At 39.9% G+C, this 16,671-nt stretch overlaps 1 pseudogene; it reads right to left on the bottom strand.

The window, feature by feature from the left end:
- Positions 1–9,270: 9,270 nt before the first annotated feature.
- On the bottom strand, positions 9,271–12,094 carry LOC112850895 (vomeronasal type-1 receptor 2-like; annotated as a pseudogene).
- Positions 12,095–16,671: the final 4,577 nt, after the last annotated feature.

Raw genomic sequence — 16,671 nt, 5'->3', positions numbered from 1 at the left:
AAATTCCAGAAAATAAAAAGTATTTAAAACTCATGAGATGAGGGGCACCTGGGTGGCTCAGTCGGTTAAGCATCCGACTTCGGCTCAGGTCATGATCTCGCGGTCCGTGAGTTCGAGCCCCGCGTTGGGCTCTGTGCTGACAGCTCAGAGCCTGGAGCCTGTTTCAGATTCTGTGTCTCCTTCTGTCTCTGACCGTCCCCCATTCATGCTCTGTCTCTCTCTGTCTCAAAAATAAATAAACGTTAAAAAAAATTAAAAAAAAAAAAAAAACTCATGAGATGATGTGTGTCAATGGAATAAGTATATATGTGGAAAGACCTAATCATATTCCATTGAAATCTTTTTATAAAGATTTTATTGTGAGGGCGCCTGGGTGGCTCAGTTGGTTAAGCAACTGACTTCGGCTCAGGTCATGGTCTCACAGTTTGTGTTCAAGCCCCACGTCGGGCTCTGTGCTGACAGCTCAGAGCCTGGAGCCTACTTCAGATTCTGTGTCTCCCCGTGTCTCTACCCCTGCCCTGCTCACCCTCTGTGACTCTCTGTCTCTCAATAATAAATAAATGTTAAAAAAATTTTTTTTCAAAGATTTTATTTTCCTCTGTACATCCAACATGGGACTCACACTCAGAACCCCAGGAGCAAGAGTAACGTGCTCTTTTGACTGAGCTAGCCAGGTACCCCTATAACTTTTTTTACTCAATTATTTTAGGTTTCTTGACACTGAATTATCATTGATGACTTGTAACCTCAAGTTTGGACTCTACTGATGTTATACTTTAATTTTATGCATTTCATTTGTCAAGCGTAGTGGTGGTCTGAGAGAAAGCATTGGTAAGGTGAAGGGAACCTCTTTCATTGGGGGTGCTTAGCCATACGTATATATCCTGGAAAAGCTAGGATTCTAAGCTTAAGATAAAGTGTACTATACATTTGGAAGCATAGGGAGTGGCCAGGAATAAACCTAACACTGATATGTAAATTGTCATGTTTTCTGAGGTCATGGCCCCTTCTCTGGATTTGATGGTATGATTGAGTTCCTTTGTTGATTATTATAGGAGAGAATTACTCTGTCAGATAGATGATCATGAAATAGTAGGTTGGGACATGGAGAAAGAGATTTTCTTTTTTTTTTTTTTAATTTTTTTTAACATTTATTTATTTTTGAGACAGCATAAATAGGGGAGTTTCAGAGAGAGAGGGAGACACAGAATCTGAAACAGGCTCCAGGCTCTGAGCTGTCAACACAGAGCCCGATGCAGGGCTCAAACCCACAGACCGCGAGATCATGACTTGAGCCGAAGTCGGACGCCTAACCGACTGAGCCACCCAGGTGCCCCAAGAAAGAGATTTTCATGTGAGAACTATGGGTTACTTGGGATAGCATTTGTACTAGAGAAAATAGAGGGGGGATGATGGTCTGTCCGTGTTTTGAAAGGTAATGACTGTTGTATATCACAGATGAGTAAAAACTAGTCTTAATTTTGGAAACTGAAGAGAAAATTTTAGAGCATTTAAAGGAACCAAAGTAGGCGTGCTTGGGTGGCTCACTCTGTTGGGTGACTGACTCAATTTCGGCTGAGGGTCATGGGGTTGACCTCTGTACTGGGCTCTCTGCTGAGTTTAGAGCCTGCTTGCTGTTCTCATTCTTTCTCTGTCTCTCTCTGTCTCTCTGTCCGTCTCGCCTACTTGTGCTCTAAAAAGAAAAAAAAAACTCAAATGTAATATGCTTGAGAAAGACTCAATTTTGGCCACTTAAACTGCATTTTGATACCATTTTGTTTGGGATACCCTATTTCTCATTTTTGGGTCATTTCATAATGAACACTAATAATACATCCTTAGGGTTTGTGGTTGAATGTCATCTATAACAATGTCATTTCATGTTAGATTTAAACATACAGTTTTGGAAGTATATATTAGTAAGTTGTATTTGAGAGTTACCTACCCAGCGTATATCCCATAGTATTTTTGTGGCTGTAATGAAAATACTATTGCAATGCAATTTCAAACTCTCACCCTCTACCACCAGCCTCCCCATTCATGAATATACACCATATGATTCTGTTTCTCCCTGTCTTTTGTGCTGAAATGTGACCCATGGTTTGCACCTTTACATTAAATGAAATTAGAAAAATGGCAAGCATATGAAAAGTATTAGGAACTAAGAGAAAATGTGAGAAGGAGAAAAGTAACACAATCTTTATTTTGTGCTATAGTGCTCAGAGAATAATTTGAAAAGATAAATTGTAATGACTTTACCCTCAAGAATGAACATTACACAATGGGAATCTTATTTGAAAACTAGAAATCTCCATTTACCCTCTAAAACATTTTTTGCTCGTTTGCATTTGTGCTTCACTGGAACAGGATGTTCACATGTCAAGAATGATGGCTGCATGCAGCTAAGTGTTAGGAGGAAGTTGAGTATCTGATGATGCTTTCTTGGGAGCCCAGGATAGATTTCTCAAGTTCTGAAAATGGCTAGGGAGAACAGGGAATAGTAAACTACTTTGTTATGATGCATAATGTGCAGCGTCAGGTTGATGATACTCATTGACACTCTGAACTTACAACTGCTGCCAAAGGAAAGGCTTGTCTGCCTTCATTATTAGCTTTTCCTGCCCAGATGGGCAGAATAGTAAGAGGTTGTAATGAAGCTTCACAGGTATCATTAGTCGGGTATCAAAAGTACAGTCAGATCCTGTAATACAAAACTGAAGTTTACTCCTTACTGACTTGCTTGGGAAAGACCACAATCTTCCTCGTGCTAACTAATACCTTCTTCTTTCTGATGCATTCATAGCCCCACCACACAGTATGATTGTGGAAAATGGTTGTGAAATACTGTTTATTTCAGTTACTGAAGATATTTTTAGACTGGTGATGTCACGATTCTTCTATAAAGTTTTGGTCTAATATTAAATACATTCAGACATGATAGAATATTCTCAGCTACAAACCTTCTGTAGATGTTTCACTTTAAAGGAGAATGGAAAGAATGGAATCTCAAAATCATTCCTTCCATTTTGCTACCAAGACACTAGAAGCAGGGACTGCCTGGGTGGCTGTCGGTTAAGCATCCAACTCTTGATTTTGGCTCAGGTTGTGATCTCATGGATCATGGGATTGAGCCCTGGGTCAGTTTCAACACTGAGCATGGAAAAATAAAATTTAAGAAGCTTTTTAAAAAAGGTACTAGCATCGGAAGCTCTGTATTGAAACTTGGCAAATTAGTGTCAAATTCAGGTAAATAAAATTAATAAATTTCAAAGGAAATAAATGTGTAAGTTAGAAGACACTAAGGACTAATAACTTTTCACTCATTTGGAATACCTACGATACTGGTCACGGGTTGCATGTGATACTATACACTCAGGATAAAGAAAATCTGTGATGAAATCGGTCTTATCCACAGTTATCCTTCACTACCTTTTCAGTATTACTGAGTACGTATTTTTTGTTTTAATTTAACATTCATTTATTTTTGAGCGACAGAGCACAAGTGGGAGAAGAACAGAGAGAGAAGGAGACACAGAATTCTAAGCAGGCTCCAGACTCTGAGCTGTCAGTGCAGAGCCGGACACGGGGCTCGAACTCACAAACTATGAGACATGACTGGAGCCAAAGTCAGATGCTTAACCGAATGAGCCACCCAGATGCCCCAGTTATGGGGTATATTTAAATTTGGTCTGCAAAATATTTTCTTTACGATCTTTTACTTTCTGTTGTTTAGTCATGAATATGAAATTTGAAAATTCCCCAATACCCTTATTTTAATTTATTCATTTATTTATTTTACAGTGAGGGTGCACGCTAGTAGGGGGCAGGGGCAGAGGGAGAGAATCTTATGCAGGCTCCACAATCAGTGCAGAGCCTACCCAGGTCTCTATCCCACAACCCTGGGATGTTGGCCTGAGCCCAAATCAAGAGGCAGATGCTCAACTGTCATCCCCCTAAGACCCTTATCAAAATTGAATTACAATGTGTAGCTGATTGGGATGAACCTCCTGGGATTACTTCCATGTAAATGAGACAAAACCTAATAAAGAAAAGGCCTTTGCCCCTTACCATTCATCTTGGTCCTACAGCAGCCATCCTGCTGTAAGGAGAGAGTGCTGAGTGCTAAGGGAGGTGGAGCAGGCAGAGGACTGCCCAGGACCCATCCCATCCCAACCTGCATCTGTGGGCTTCCTGTTACGTGAGAATGATAAACCACCTAGTTGTTTCAGCCATTGATTTCCAGGAGGTCTGTCCCTCACAAATGAACACTGTCCGACCTGACCAATAAGATTAGTATTTGTATTGAGAGTAGAATGGAGCAAGTGAGAGGGAATACTGAATTTAACATTTTGTAGCTGAGAAGATCTACAAAAGGCATCCTTCACAGATGGGTTAGAGCTGTTTGGCACTTGCTGCCTAAAACAAGATGAACCAAACAAAATACAGCTTGAAAATTTATGAGGAATGTGCAGAATGCTGGGATAGAAAGTTACAGGAGTAAGGAATTTGGTGCCACAAATGAAATTACATGTTTACTGGAGCATGTGAACTATTAGTCTCTTAGCTTTTATGCAATACAGTAACTTTCTACTTTGTAGCAGGAAACAAAAATCCATGTCTTCAAGTAACTTAGATTCTCTAAACGGAAGCGTATAAGATAAAATATGATAGTGGTAAGTACCATGAATGTGTTCGTGTGTAATGATCGACTGACAGGGTTTCCTAATTTAAACAGTGTTTTCAGGCAATGCCCACATGCTGAGGTCATCTTTGTGCAGAACCACTGAAAGCATATCATGCAAATACAAATGGGGAAGGGCAAGTGGGTGGAGTAAAGAAGCCCAAAATTGCCCAAATGGGAACATACTAAACTGGTTGAGGAATATCCACAATTGTTGTTTGTCTTGGTGAAATGTCTACATTTCACATTCTACACTACATTGTACACTACATTTCACATTCTACACTACATTCTACATATAGTGGAAATGTCTACATTTCCACTATAGACATTTGAAATTTGGGACTCCTCGTAGTTAGAATTTTTATTTTTTATTTATATATTTTTGAAGTTTTTTTAATGTGTATTTATTTTTTAAGAGATGGAGAGACGGTGTGAGTGGGGAAGGAGCAGAGAGAGAGTGTTACAGAATCCAAAACAGGCTTCAGGCTGCGGTGTCAGCACAGAGCCTGATGCGGGGCTCAAACCCACCAGCCATGAGATTATGACCTGAGCTGAAGTGGGGCGCTCACCCAACCGAGCCACCCAGGCGCCCAGTAGTTAGAATTTTTGAAATTTTAATAACAAAACTCCCCAGAGGGCTTAAGATTATATGTGATAGATCCAAAACCATGACCTGTTTGGAGAATGCACAGACCTATTTCTTTACGTCAGACTTACCACTACCGAGAACACAGTGTTGGGGTAGGGTAATGAATAATGGACAGATAGTAAATCTCATTTGTCAAAACTGTCTAGGGATTTGATCCCAGAACTTGTTAAGATACATACTTTTCCTATTGTCTTCCCTTATACCCAGCCAGGGGTATGTTGCTTCTTCCACTTACAAAAGTGTATCAAGTAATATTGGGTGTGTCTTTTACACCTCAGTTATATCTTCAATGTCCATATCATCAAAAAAAATTGTAAGATCTAAGAAGATATTGTACTTGCAAATTGAAGAGGAACAAAATCACATTATTTCATGTTTTCCTAATTTAAGACCTAGTAACTCCCAGTTCCTAGTTTTATTCTTACAGTTGAGAGCAATCTTGTGTTACCATTGCCTAATATTTTGACTATAAGGTTGACCTTTCAGTACGTTTTATGTCCCAATTTTATACTAACTGAAATGTGATGAGAATGGGACTCTATGTGCAAGGTCGGCAAATTTTTATGTAAGGAACATATAGTAGATATTTTATTCTTTGTAGGCCATGCTGTTTCTGTTATCGCTCTTCCAGTATGTCCTCATTGGGTCAAAAGTACCTAAATATGAGTGTGGCTGCATTCCAGTTACACTTCACATAAAAACAGACGGTAAGCTGTACTTGGCTCATGTTCTATAGGTGGCAGCGTCCTGATCTACACAAAGGAATTAAGAGCACTAGAAGTAGTAATTATATGAGTAAATAAAACCTGTCTTTCCTATTTTTAAGCCTCTTTAAAATATAGTGGACTGTGTAAGACACTAACAGCCTAGCATATATGTGTATAGCGTTTGGAAAAGAAACCTACACTAATGGTTACACAGGGCAGGAATTTAGAGATGGAAGTCCATGTGGAAAGGAAGGGTCAGATGCTCTGTATGAAGAAAGTATAGACTCACGTGAAGGTAGACTGGTAAGCTGTACAGGATAACCCTTAAAGCAAACAAAAAACAATAGTTACAGCTAACACCTGTGAACCAAGGAAATGGATTTAAAATAAAATCATTTGTAAAAATTCAGTCATTTCAAAGAAGACAGGAAACAGAGGAAAGGAGACATAAAAGCAAGAGGAAAATAAGTTACATCTATATATGTGTAAAAGGAAATCGTCTAAAGGCCCCATTGACAAGCAAACATTGTCACTGGATTTTTTTTCTTTTTGTTTTTTTTTTGTTTATTTCTTTTGAGAGTGAGGGAGAGTGATAATCTCAAGCAGGTTCTGTGCTGTCAGTGTAGGTCCATCATGGGGCTCCATTTCAAGAGCCGTGAGATTGTGACCTGAATGAAATGCAGAGTCTTACACCAATAACCATGTGAGCCAACCAGGCGCCCCTGACAATTGGACTTTTTATTTTTTTTAATTTTTTTTTTTTTTAACGTTTATTTATTTTTGGGACAGAGAGACAGAGCATGAACGGGGGAGGGGCAGAGAGAGAGGGAGACACAGAATCGGAAACAGACTCCAGGCTCCGAGCCATCAGCCCAGAGCCTGACGCGGGGCTCGAACTCATGGACCACAAGATCATGACCTGGCTGAAGTCGGACGCTTAACCGACTGCGCCACCCAGGCGCCCCCAATTGGACTTTTTAAAGACAGGCAACACAATGTATCCTAAGAGAAATTCACTTCATAAATTAAGAACACAAAATAAAATCCTAGACCAAAAATAAATGGAAACGCTATAATGAATATAGTGGCTATATTAAGATTAAAGTAATTGCAAGAACAAATAATATGACCAGGGATAATGAGAACTATTTCAATATCATAAAGAGGTACATTCACCAGAATAACATGAAAATCCTAATTAATCCCTTGTTTTCACTACAAACAAATATGTAATCAAATACTCCCTGTTTCCAAGTCAGACACTAGGACCATGATGGTGGACATCCCCTAGTTCACAAACACACACATACAAACATTACACATAGATGCAAATACATGTGCATATACACAACATAATCTTAAATGCACAGCCATACACCCTCACACTCTCAACATACACTCCATACCAACTCACACTCATGCACACACTCTTGAAATACAAGCACATATGTTTACACACACCCGTACTCCCACATTCCCAGTTTGTTGTATGTAATTACATTCAAAGAGTCTGCATGCACATGTGTATCTCAACAACGTGCTCATATGTTGGAAGAATACAGGCATCTCCTGACCTTGGATGCCTGAAAATGGGGGGCACTTGCTACCTTTTTTACTTCCATCCTTTCAACAACCCCCAAGGATGATATTTCTCACATGCAATATCTTAAACTGCTGTGGGCATTGCCACCTCAGGTCCAGGTGAACGGGGCAGAGTTGGAAGGTTATAGACGAGTGATCCAGCAGGGTCCAAATGAGGCCAGAGGGAGGGGGTTATAGGCAGAGAGCATAGGAGCGTGGAGGAATAGATGGAAAACTCTTCAAAGGCATATGATGCCATAGTACTTGATAAATAAAGATAGGGACAAAGAACCTAGGGGAAAGGTGAAAATGAATCCTGAAGTATGGGATCTGAGTCATCTACGTCAGTATGGGCACAGAGTTAGCTGTGGATAAGTAAATAAAATGGCAAAGAGAAAACTATAGATCTGTGTGAGGACCGGTAATTCCCAGGTTGGTCTACTCAGAGAACCTAAGAGCAATGACACCCCAGTAGCAAGGAGAACACCCAGCACCCACATCTTGGTTTCTAACACTATTCTCTAAAAAAAAAAAAAATGCTCCTTGTAATTATGGCTGATTCTATGGCAGGAGCAGGGAAAATAGAAGATGAGCCTGGGGGATCTTATGGTGACAATGTTAAGAGTAAGGAAATAATGTTTTTAAAAAAATCGGGACATATCTAGGGGACATAATGGCCAGACCTGAACAGAACTCCTGCAGCCTGTCACCAAATCTCTGATACCAACTCAGTGTCTGGTGATGCAATGTAATTGTGACTTTATTTGGTCTTAGTACAGACCCCACAAGTTAAGGGCAAAGTTGTTCCCGGGACTGCCCCCACTTCAGACACCAGTCATGAGTCAGGCATTCCCAAACCTGCCACGCATCTCCAGCCAGCTAAAAATTTAAGGTTGCCTCCAAGTCCCTCTGCTTCAATATTTGCTGGGATGACTCACAGAACTCGGAAAGTGCTATATGTATGATAGTTGTCGATAATTAATTAATTTCTATATTGGGACCTAAAAAATTGTAGGCCACATTAGTGGCCTGGCCCACATCACAAATCTAAACCTAAATCAGCCTGCTCTTATGTGAAACATCCAGCAAGGAAACCAAACATACACCAATGACAGTCCTCCAATGCAGCTTCAGATAGCCGATCTTACCCTGTATTCAGCACCTTCTCGTCTTCCAAGGAAATTCCTGACCTCCTAGCCCAATCATGCCCTGTTTCTGCACTGCCTCTTCTAAAACTCAATCTTGCCCCAAATCCATCAGGAAGAGCACTCCACTCCCTGCATGGGAGGCTCTGTCCTCCCCAAATCAAGGGTTGTCTTCCCTGGAATAAAAGACAGCAAACTCGTTACTAAATTGTTTTAGTTTTGTCATTTCACATTTTATTGTAAAGGATAGCAGTAAAGAGCCAGATGAAGGCAACCATAGGGCAAGGTTTGGGAGGACTGCCCATACAGTAGCTTTTGTCCCCCACCACGAAGCTCCCAGGAGCTTCTCCAGGAGTTTAATCAGGGCTTCACTTAAGTCATTGGCCATATGACTGAACTCAATCTCCAGGCAGACTCGTTCCTCTCCCCAGAGGCTGGGGTGCTGAGTGTTTCCATCCAATCATGTAGTTGGTCTTTCAAAGGTGTCCAGTCCCCCATTTTGAAGTTCTGTGGGGGAACTCAACAAACTGCGAGTTAATGACCCAACATGAAGTCAGAAGTCCAAGCAACTGAGCCACCCAGGTGCCCCTAAAGTATTTCTTTTTAAAATGTTCTATTTTTAAGCAGTCTTGATACCCAATATGGGACTCAAAATCACTATCCAGAGATTAAGAGACACATGCTCTACTGACTGAGCCAGCCAGGCCCCGCAAAAGTCGTTCTATGTTTCAGTTATATCTTTTGTTTTCCTTTCAGTGGTGTCCATGTTGCCTTGGGGGTGATTTCAAAAGCAGTACTATCCCATGTTAAAATACGTTCCTATACTCCTGTCATGGAACTTGGTCTGGATCACCCGGTGAAGAATCAAGCGGCACTTGAAGAAATTGGAAGGCAGGAGGTTTATTTCACACTGGCGGGCTCAGAGGAGATCACTCTCCAGAGATCTGAGCCCCGAGCACAAGGATGGGGAACAATTTATAGTCTGTTACTTCTGCATTAGTAGTAATTTGGTGCGCAGCAAGCAGGGTAGGAAAAAGAACCCAGAAGGGGAGTCTTCGGGCAGCAACTGAAATTCTCCTACCAGTCCTGTCGGCCATCTTCTAACATAATTTTTCCCTATCACTCCCGCTTCAAATCGCTAGTTCTCTCTGGCACCAAGCTTGATGAAAGGGTCCTCCATAACCTCTTGTATCCTCAAGTTGGAAAAGCAGAAATCCGTCTTGAAATCTCTTTATCGCCAACACATCCAACTGCCATCAAGATTTAACACAGTACAATCTACCTTCTAAACATCTCAAAAGTCCATTTAGTCTTTTCCCACATACCAATCTGTTCACTGGCTCCTTCCCACCTGCTCCTTTTGTAAAATTCAGCTGACACTTCCCCCTTGTTCCTCTTTGTCCCCTGCAGTTTACTCTTCAGATGTTGACCAGAAAATATTTTCATGCACTCCTCTTGCTCCTTAAGCGTTACCGCATTTTCAAACATCCCCAATTTCTCTTAGATATGAGGCATAATATTCATAGCATAGCCTCCAAAGCCAGCAATAAATAAAACCTGCCCCCCTCCTCCCGCCACCTTCACCCACGCAAAGGCCATTTGCATGACAAATCAGGCTTTACAATTGCATTCTCAAGTACATCTTGGGAAAGTTTAATATCTCAATTTTAAAGTTACACATTGAAAGATAATTCCAGTATGTTCACAGTATTTCAGGACTGTTTTATGGAATCTATCCTTCTGTGACCAATAATAATACAACTATAGAAGTACATCGATATTAATTACAGATGATTTCATGTACCATGCTCTTTACCATTTCATATTAGGTTAGTGTCAGTGTGTCTCATTTACCCCTGTCTATGCAATGAAATTGGCTCATTGTTCTTAACATTCTTTGAGGTCTCAGTGCATCTATGACTGAACAGGTAGGTGGAAGACAATTCATATTTCCCTGATGGGATGAGGGAATTCTAGATTTCTTCCACAGCAGACATGGTACAGCCTGAATATGCTTGGGTCATGATTCATGAGAACAAAACAGCTAATAGTTGAAAAATATGTAGTGATTAGTCCAGTGACATTCACCAGCTACCAACTAGAATTATCAAGGAGATCCAAGTAAACTTGAATGATGGACAAAACGGCATAAAATGGTAACAATGGTGGTCACCAAAATAAGGGTGCTTTCGGTGGCTCTGGTTTCATGGTCTCACAGATGGGTCTGGGAGAGAGAGTGTTCTATGGATGCATTGGACCGTCTGCTTGTACCTGTGAGGGAGAAAAACCATGGAGCTGGTGGCCAAGGTCATGAATCCCAAACACAAAATGTCAAAGAAAGATGTCATTGCTGCATATAATGAGCCTGTGATCTTGTCACTACACTGTGAAGCAGAACAATGTCCCAAACCACTTTTTTTGGTAGTAGTTTTGTTGTTGCATTTAACAGCCATATAAATAGGAAAAAACAAGTTTATGAACATGCAGAACACCCCACACAGGATACTGGAGGGGCCGATGTATTTCGGAGTTTTTACTTTAAGCTCTATCCACCTAGAGTTCCCAGGGTTGATTGGGATAGCTTGGAAGACCCTCAAGGGGCAGGTGGAACAAATGGACATACCTCTGGTCACTCTGTGAACATACAAAAGAACATAGCATCCATAATAATTAGTGAAATGTTTCAGTTCTAAAGCTATCATGGTCTCTGGGATTCCTCTGGAAAGAATGACCAAGGAGTTGGCTACACAGACAGGTTCCTAAGAATCAAATTCATGGATCTCGGCTTGCATCCCTTGAAGCAAAAGGACGTCTAATGATAGAAGAGTCAGAAATTGCCCAGAATTCCAATGACTCCCAGGATAGGTAGATCATTGCTATATTCACATCCACCGAGGCCATTCTGTCATTGTCTAGAATTCAATATTCAAAATCACAGGCAGCGAGTTCTGCATGAAAACATGAGTATCGGCCTACATTTTCCTGGAAAACAAAATCTGCACTTACATTTCATTTCCCCTGAGAATGAACATCTAAACTATATTGTCTTTTGCTAAGAGATGTCCCAAGGTACATGTGTGTCTCTTTATAGCACTTACAATGTGTGAGTCTGTTATTAATGCTTTCCCTATTGCAACTTATATAATATTCACAACTCTATGAGTTAGGAATTAACATTACCCTCATTCTATAGATGAGGAGAATTTAACTGCAAGAAGTTAAGTGACTCATGTAAATAGGAGTAGAATCAGGATTTGAACCTTGGTGGCCTAGTTGCCATGACACAAATGCTTTCTACTGCTCTATACTCTGCCAGGAACCTCGTCATGGGTACGTGCACACACACACACACACACACACACACACACCTCATATTTTAAATTTATTTTACTTTCTAAACCTGGTTTGGTCATTTCCCAGTTTTAAGTATTCTTTATAACTAATATAACTAAGGAATGAAGATTGAAAGCTTTAATAAATTTTGCATGCACTGAATAATTTTATATGAGCCAGTCTGATTTATTTAATGTAGACAACTGTTAGGATGACAGCAAAAGTCATTTCATTTTTTGCCCGGACCAAAAGGACAATGGCATCCATAACAGAAATTATTGTGTGGAACTGCACTGTGTGCTAACATATGGGACATGAAACATCACATAGTGATAAAGCTTATTAGGGCAGAAAATAAATTAATCATACTTAAAGATCACATCACTGTATATTTGTTATTTTAGAATACACAAATTGAAACTCGAATTGATATTTGATTTAGAAAAGCTATTCAAATACAATACAAACCTGCAAAATGGATTTGTAGACTTGGAGTCTTGGGCATTTAATGAGTTGAAAAGCAAGAGAGGTGAGTAGTGAGCTGGGAATACTGTTGAAATAATTTTAAACCAGAAGAAATGTAGCTTAAAATTGTCTTTTTTTCTTGATGTGATTATATTTTTTAATTTATTTTAAAATTAAAATATAAATTAAAGTCCTTCATTTTCCCCCCTTGAATCGCTCTATAGTTAATAACCTTATCTTAAAGGACCTTTCCTAATTTCAGGAAAGAAGATTGTCTCACAGATCAGTATTGCACAGAGGTTTTCAGTAGAGACACATTTACTGTCTCTATTAAGCACATCACACTCAAATTACAGAAGAATAAATTTCAGCAATTCCCATTAGACACGCTGTTTCTGCTATGAATCAGGTTTTTCAGTTAGTTCCATCATACACCTTATCACATGCACATGCCTTTACAGTGCTCACAATATTGCTTCTAAAAATGTCTCTCTGACTCTTCCTCACGGTATTGAATAGCTGCTTAATTCTGAAAGTATAATTTTTTTTTTTTCTAAATAGACTGTCCATGCCCAGTGCGGGTTAGAACTCACATCCCTGAGATCAAGACCTGAGTTGAGGTCGAGAGTGGATGCTTAAACGACTGAGCCACCCCGGTGCTCCCTGAAATTACCATCTTGACGTATCTTAAATTCAGACTCTGATGGCACTTGGATCAAACACCAAGAACCCCGTTAATGGGGATTTTATTAAATTTCGTTAGCAGCACTCATGCACTGATTGAGCAGTCTCTCTCACAAGCTCAGCCTGTGCCGGAAGATTCTCTTCCCAGACATGCTCACCTACCCAGATTCCTGCTGCATCTCCCAACCTGAGAAACTGTGGTCTCACACTAAACTAGAAGATACTCACAGACTCCTCCGTGTTGCCAGGACTGGAAGCTGGGTGTAAAGTAGCAGGCAAAGCATGTGTGGGAGGGAGGAAGCCAAACCCTGAGATAGATGTTAGTGATTTTGTGACCTCACCTCTCCAAAGAATTGCCATCAACATGTCAGCTGTAGTGACAATGTTGGTTCAACACTTGGGGAACTGAGAACGGTTCTGAAAAACTCTTTAATTACCAGGATCTATTAGAAGTTTGCAGTGAGCAGGTCCAAAGAGATTCTTCCATTATTCCTGGAAGCAGACAGGGTGTCACATGGCAGGAGGAAATGCCAAGGGATGAGCCCTGAAAGACCAGACGAGAAGCACATGAGCCTCACTGGATTCTGTGCTTCCCTGAGGATTTCTCTGACCCCAGTCTAATCCTTTGTTACTCCCCAGACCCGAGCACCACCACTATTTAACTTATGGGCAGAGAGAAAGAATCCTCCAAATGACCCAAGAAGGATTTTCTGTTTTTAAAATTTTCAATAAATGCAAATAAAGAGCTTGGTGAACAAATGAGATTAAAAATCATTTGTCCACCTCTGCAATTCAAAAAAAACTAGAAAGCCTATATAAAGTGGACATTTTCTCAGAAAATACATTTTACCAAAATTGACTTAAGTAAGATAGGGAGTCCAAACAGACCAATATTCATAGAGAAGAGGAAGTCGTCTTTTTTTCATTTATCAGTCCCTGACAAAAAAAAAAAAAAAGCACCAGGATCAGATAAGCCACCAGATTCTTCCATTTCTTTAAATAGAAGACGTGCTAATGCTGCTTACTGAATTCAAGAGCATTAGAGCGGAAGTAAAATTTCCAAATTATCTTTATACTTCAAATGACACTCTGAGACTAAAACATCCTAAAGTTTGTACTAAAAAGAATACTATAGAAAGATGTCATCTCTCCCTACAGATGGTAACATGGACAATAAACAGCCAAAACCCCTGAAGAGGAATAAAGAATTATAATGAGCCAAGAAATTTGTGTCTCCCATTCATGAATGAGTCACTGTTAGGAAATTAATATACTTCATATTTTTGAATTTTTGAAGAGAAATCAGAAATCTTACTCATAGTTACAAAAACATTATTTGGAAGAATACAACTTCTAAGGATGTTAAGTCAAAGCACTTGAAATTAGGAATTTCTTTCGGATCTTTCCCAACTTGGCAAAACAAAATCTTCTTCTTGTTCATAGGGAAGTGCTAGAGATACTCCACTAAGGCCAGAAAACCACACTAAAAAAAGTACATGATCACCTGTTGTATTCATTTCTCATTGTGTTGGAGGTTAGCCAGGGCAATGTAAAATGGCATAGAAATTAGAAACAAAGACATAGAAGTATGTTTTTCAGATGATAAAAGTTTATGTCTGGAAACACAAAGGAACTAGAAAATCTACGACAAGAAATAATTCCATAAGCTAACAAGACAGGATACTGACATTCAAAAACAATAACGTCTTTTTGCATAGGGTATTTTTTTTTTTAATTTTTAAATGTTTATTTATTTTTGAGAGAGAGACAGAGTGTGAGGGGGGGAGCAGCAGAGAGAGAGGGAGACAGAGAATCCAAAGCAGACTGACTATAGGCCTCGAGCTGTCAGCACAGAGCCTGACATAGGCCTCGAACTCACCAACCGTGAGAGCACGACCTGAGCCAAAGTTGGATGCCCACCCGACTGAGCCACCCAGGTGCCCCAATAGGGTAGTATTTTTAAGATTTCATTTTTAGAAATCTCTACACCTAACACGGGGCTCAGGTCATGACCTTGAGGTCAAGAGTGGCAGGCTCCACCAACTGAGTCACCCAGGTGTCCCTGTACATAGGATATGTTTGTACAGTAGCCTATGTACAACAAATAATCGTTTATGACTTATAGTAGGAGGGTCATGCAGTTACAAAATTGTAACATAAAATGAAATAGGGGCACATGTGGTGCTCAGTCGGTTAAGCGTCCAACTCTTGATTTCAGCTCAGGTTGTGATCCCAGGGTCAAGGGATTTAGCCTTGTGCCTTGTTCTGTGCTGAGCCTGGAGCCTGATGGGATTCTCTCTCTCCCTCCCTCTGCCCTTCTCCCTCACTCTCTAAAACAAACAAATAACTTTAAAATCATAAAATGAAATAAATAACCAGGAATGAATCTAACAAAAATTTGTAAAGCCTATAGGGAAAAAAAAAACATTCCTGAAATATATGAAGGTAGAAACGAATGTATATTACGTCACGTTCCTGGGTAGAAAAACTCAATGTTATAAAAAGGTCAATTCTCCTTTAGCTAATTTATTAATTTAATTTGATCCTGATAAGAGATACCATCAGTTTTTCAAACTAGCAATGTTGCTGCAAAAATCTCAGAGAATAGTAAGAATAGCCACAAAAAGCTCTAAAAAAAAAAAAAAAAAAAAGGAAAACCCAAAATGACTACAGTTATCCTTCTGAGATGTTTATTTTTGAACAGACTATTAGATCAGTGAAGGTAAAGAGTCAAAAGTATGCCAAAGTGCTTAAGAAAAGTTAATAACCAGCAAAAACTAAAGTGGGGATAACATCATAAACACTTGGTATTTGGGGACTGGGAATTCCTTTCAAAATGACAATAAATGGTCTTATTCTTCACATCCTACAGTGAGACAAAGGTCAAACAAAGAGAAGTCTATATGGTAAATAATAATTAAAATGGTTAAATTCCTTCCTAAGACCTTCTCAAGCACCTGACTGTAGCCAACCACTGGCTCATCATCTTTAAAGAAGTCATTCAGCGATAGCTTTGTGTGTGAAACGTCCTCATTGAGTTTTTATGCTAACTTGTTTTTTTAATGCTTTTATTCATTTTTGGAGAGAGACAGATGCGAATGGGGGAAGGGCAGAGAAAGAGGAAGAGACACAAATTCCAAAGCAGGGTTCAGGCTCTAAGCTGTCAGCACCAGTGCCTGATGTGGGGCTGGAACTCACGAACTGCGAGATCGTGACAGGAAGAGAAGTCAGATGCTCAACCCATGGAGCCACCCTGGTGCCCCATATGCAAACTTGTTTTGTATGTTCACAGTGGCCAGTGATGTATCCATTGGCATCACCTGCTTCTTGAGTGTCTTCAGGACATCAAGATTGGCCCCAGGAACTCCAAGATGATAGAACTTAAAATAAAAGCTCTGCATGCATCTCTAACAATCAGCTGCT

Source organism: Puma concolor, chromosome E2 (genome assembly GCF_028749965.1).
Source record: "Puma concolor isolate L17-30 chromosome E2, mPumCon1.1.hap2, whole genome shotgun sequence".
Classification (NCBI taxonomy): Eukaryota; Metazoa; Chordata; class Mammalia; order Carnivora; family Felidae; genus Puma; species Puma concolor.
Note: the sequence above shows the minus strand (reverse complement) of the source record. Positions and strands in the feature narration are given on the sequence as shown.